General features: G+C 36.1%; 1 long non-coding RNA gene across 1 annotated transcript; it reads left to right on the top strand.

Annotated features, from left to right (window-relative positions):
• Nucleotides 1-1,844: 1,844 nt before the first annotated feature.
• LOC138369868 (uncharacterized) lies at nt 1,845-3,717 on the top strand. The gene is made up of 5 exons (XR_011230001.1): nt 1,845-1,957; nt 2,434-2,660; nt 2,917-3,039; nt 3,216-3,366; nt 3,526-3,717. It is a non-coding gene; the product is annotated as an uncharacterized lncRNA (long non-coding RNA).
• Nucleotides 3,718-5,150: the final 1,433 nt, after the last annotated feature.

Below are 5,150 nucleotides of genomic sequence, written 5' to 3' on the forward strand. Positions count from 1 at the left end.
GTATATGGTTAACTACCGCCGACAGGTACCGCCCACAGGATGGGTATGGGGTTAACTATTGGCATTAGCATTAACTGTTGGCATTCTTTCTAAGATCAGATATTATGTACTTCGCCCTGCCCTGGTGACGCTCTATTACTTCCTCATCTATCCATATCTCAACTATGGTATTTGTGCTTGGGGTTCTACTACCCAAAATCATTTACGTCCTCTAATTACTCAACACAAAGCTGCTATTAGGACAATATCCAACTCCTGCCCCAGACATCACTCGGTACCCAAATTCACACCTCTGAATATGTTAGATATTCCAAGAGTACGACTTAATCAAACTAGAAATGCTCTACAAATCAAGGGACCCAGAATGTGGTATGACCTTCCCAATCATGTTAAAGACTGTACCTCTCTCAACCAGTTTAAGAAAAAAACTAAGCACTACCTAATAAATTCCCTGTAACCTACCTTACCCCTATATTGTCAACCCATGTCTGTTTTTTTTTAAACAACGCTGTTTGTCGACCTAATTGTATTTGTGCTGCTTTTTCTGCCATGTTCCCCCCTTTTTTATTTTTATTTTTATTTGTTCTCAAAACATTTTATACTTTAATCTCAATTAGTATTAAGTTTTAGTCTTTAATGTTTTTCCTGCCCGAAACGCTTTGCGTAATAGTGGCTTTAGGCATTGTATGTACTAGCTCTATCAATAAATCTATCAATTTTTGTAAAACCTCTTTTATGTATGTACTTTATCTGAATAAACATTTATTTATTTATTATTATTATTTATAACTACATCCATAGGACGCGTATGGTGTCCACTACCGTCCACAGGGCGGGTACTGGATCCATTACCGACCACAATATGCTTATCGGGTCAAGTACCGCCCACAGAGTGGGTGTTGGGTCCACTACTGGCTACAGGATGGCTATGGGGTCATTACCACCCACAGGATGGGTATGGGGTCCACTTCCGCCCGCAGGATGGGTATGGGGTTCACTACCGCTCATAGGATATGTATGGGATCCACAACCACCCACAGGGTGGGTATGGGGGCCACGTCCATCCACATGATGGGTATATACTCCACTACCGCCCACAGAATGAGTATGGGGTCCACTACCGCCCACAGGGTGGGTATGAGGGGGCCACTACTACCCACAGTATGGGTATGAGGCTACTATACCACCCACAGGATGGGCATGGGGTCCACTACCGCCCAAAAGATTGGTATAGGGTGCACTACCACCCACAGGATGGGTATGGGGTCCACTACCACCCACAGGATAAGTATGGGGTACACTACCACCAACAAGATGTGTATGGGGTCCACTACCACCTACAAGATGGGTACGGGGTCTACTATTACCTACAAGATGGGTATGTGGTCCACTACCACCCACAGGATAGGTATGGTGTCGACTAGCACCCACAAGATGGGTATGGGGTCCACTACCACCCACAAGAAGGGTGGTGGTTGCTGAAGATGATTGCGGAGGTTGCTGTAGGTGGTTGTGGTGGTTGCTCAACCCGTTCTCACACATGAGCTTGCAGATGTGTTATACCAAGCTGATCGGACATTAGTTTTGTGCTGAACTCTTTCTGCTTTTTGTCTTTAAATACTGTAAGGGTGAAATTTTCATATTGAAAATCTCGGGGGACTATCCCTTGGTTCAGATATTTTGTGGAAAGTAGTTTCAGCAGTATGCATAGTTCTTCTGTCAGTTTATTTTCCTTTATAATTATGGAATGTTTTCTTTTGTACCATAGAATACACAGAAAGGTGTTATAATGTTGTGTTAGCTTTTCTGTACAATTTTTCTTTTTTGTTAGTATAAAAGGCTAAGCAATGAATTCAAATATTTACACTACCAATCAATTTTTCAGATAGATCATCGGATTTTGACAGTATGGTGTACATACCAGATGTTCCAAAAATAACTACAGACAACAATAATGGTACTGTGTTTACTATTTTTATACTTTATATAGGAAGACAGGTTCAAGTCAATGAGCATTTTAATATATCATCAAAATTTTCATACATTCCTTTCACTTTGTTACACTTGTAAAAACTTATTCTTGGCTAAATTTATATAAATGTTAATACCGCTGTTAAATGAACATATTGATTTGTGTCCTTATTATTAGTTATAGCTTATTTATGTTGACCCACCACCTTACTAAAGGGATTACCTTAACTGAACTTTTGTCACTATCTCTCTAGGGGGGCCCCAGGTAGGCAGTAAGGGTAATGCCACTAACATGCATATCATTATGGCAAAGTCCATAATTTAACACATAATTATAAGTAGGTAATTTGTAGCAAAATTTTAAGATTATTAATAGGTACATTGTAGCATAATTTTGCATAAGCCTAATTTTCTTGTTTTGTTCTTGTACTTTTTCTTCGAACACTATTATTTTCTCTTCAGAATTTCACCGGAGAATAGCAGTGATGACTAGAGAACATCTTGAACGTGAGTACCAGAAAGCACGTGCTGCAATGATACAAAGAAAAGAAATGAGTACTTGAAGAGACTCGTAAATGTGGAAGAACCAAACTCAATAAAGGTGACAAACAAGAAACAAAAAAAAGATAAGATACAGGGTGTATCACATATTGATTCAAAACAAAGACCAGCTGCTCCCCAATCTGATGGTAATCTTCTATTATTTTTTTAACAATATTTCTACAGCTTTTATTTGTGTACTTTCCAATAATTTTTGTTGCCCCTTTTTTGGCCTATTTTTAAGTGTATGCTAGACAATTATGGAGATTAAATTACTATAACACTGAACAACTTGGTAGCATAAGGTTACTTATAGTAATATCTAGAGATTTGTCTGAAAATATTAATACTTGTATACAATTTGCAATTATGTACCATGCTTAAATCTTCAAATGTGCCACCCAGACATTCTGCCTGCTATACTTTCACCACCACACATTCAAAATGCGGGCTATTCTACTAGTGGCAGAACGTACACTCAAAGTTATTTGGCAGCTGGTGAAGAAACTTTGGAATCATTTGATGTTGGTATGTCCCAACATCATTTGTTGGTATTTAAATGAGGATTTATTTAATGGACACATCATAAATATTATGAACAAAACTTGTGCTTAATGCCTATAAAATTTTGTTTAACATATTATACTAATCATTCCTTTCATTTACAAATTTTTCTTGCTAATTTGTAATCCCATATTTCAAAGTACTTTCTACAGAACTTGAACAAATTCAAGATTCTCAGCCAAGTGTTTCTGACTGGCAAAAAAAGAAGAAAAAATGCAGAGATTAATTGGGGAGAAAGCAGGGCAATGCTGTTCGATTGGACATTGTCTGAGTTGGGTGTTCCAGATAAAGGTAATTAAATATTGCTGTGTTCATTAAGGTTATACTGTATAATAAGCATCATATGCAAATTAATGACAATCTATTAATACATTTAGACTTCAGATTGTTAAAAATGTTAGGTATACAGTATTTAAAATTAGTATAAATAATTACCCCTTTTTTCATTAGGTAAAGTTTGTGTACAATGTACAAATTGTGAGACAAGCATCAAATGTGAAGACTGTTTTGCATTTGTGTGTCACATTTGTGACCAAATGCAACATTTTCTCATGCCTTTCCACCACAGATTGCATTGGAAAAATGGCTTTTATGAGCCATTAGACCCGACACAAACTGTGTGCCCTGAAGGAAATATCCTTCACTGGAGTATATGATACCTGTATAAAATCAGTACTTTGTTCCGAGATTACTTCTACTTCCCAATCCCAGTCTAGAGCTACGATTATCTTGGTATAACAAAATAAAATGAATACATGTTTCATGTCAGTCATTACAACATTTGGAGAAGTCTTAAAGTTTAAACCTGACACTTGGTTTTTATAGATTGATTTAATCATCTGATTGTTTCTTTTCTGTGAATTTCTCAGTCATTATCTGGAGAATAATGTCAATATTTTGTACAATCAAAGAAACGATGAAATATTAAGTCTGAAATTCTTTTCCATAAACTCATTTTGCCAAACTGTCTTCCTTTTCTTTACCAGAACCTGTTGTACCAACCCAACCACCAAATTCTTGACCCAACTGCATAGATTGCAAGTTTAAAATTTCAAGCTGTAGCAATCTCTGCATCTTCATCACTATAACGGGTAAATATACTTTAAAATTTACCCTTTTATTTCCATTACAGAATTTTCCTGAATTGCAATACATTTTTGGAATTTTTGTTGCTATAAATGTTAATTTTTACATCACTATTTTAGCAAATCGTCACACCACTCAATGCACTGCATTTTAAACTACAGGAAGGTATGACCTCTGTACTCCAATCTATACATGTCACTGTGGATATAAACATCAACAACTAGGCAAAACATGTACAAGTCTGGTTTCTATTCATCTATAGGAAAGAGCAACACATTCTACAGCACCAGTCTGCTTGAATCATGGCACCATATAAAAAGAAATTATCCCGGAACATCATTTCGGGTATTAGTTACTGCACTGGAATCCTTTGGTGCTTCTCGTGGGCGTGTATGTTTTGATACCGTTATTCTTGATATTTTCAGTTTTATATTTCAATACAAAAATTATCAAAATTTTGTAGTAATGTATTTTCATTTAGTAATAATTAGTTTTTAATTTTGTTCAAATACAAAATGGAATGTTTTTTTTTTGTTTATTTATCTAATGTCATATTATGCATTTTAAATGTCACCATCTTAAAAATTCTATATCCTAGAACGGTCCCATTAATTGTATAACTTCGAAGAGAGTGTTCTTCGAATGGCGATTCCAGCAATATGAGCTGAGGAAAATTAGAGGAGAAGCTGACAATGAGTGTCCTGCTTGTGATAAAACGCCTTCAGCAGTACATATTGATGGCAACAAGAAACTGTATTGCTACAACAAAGTTGGGAGGTAATAAAAGGTCCTTTACAGATACTTAATGTATAGTATTCTTTTGTCATCCACACACACTATATTATAATGAATTATATTATCTTCAAAATTAATGTTCTTATAAATAAAGTATGCACATATTATTGTGGTGTGGGTAGGTGGTGTTGTCGTCGTTGATCCTTCTTTCTGGACAACCCAACCCACAACTCGGTAGAATGCTTATACTTTAC

Source organism: Procambarus clarkii, chromosome 30 (assembly GCF_040958095.1).
Source record: "Procambarus clarkii isolate CNS0578487 chromosome 30, FALCON_Pclarkii_2.0, whole genome shotgun sequence".
Classification (NCBI taxonomy): domain Eukaryota; kingdom Metazoa; phylum Arthropoda; class Malacostraca; order Decapoda; family Cambaridae; genus Procambarus; species Procambarus clarkii.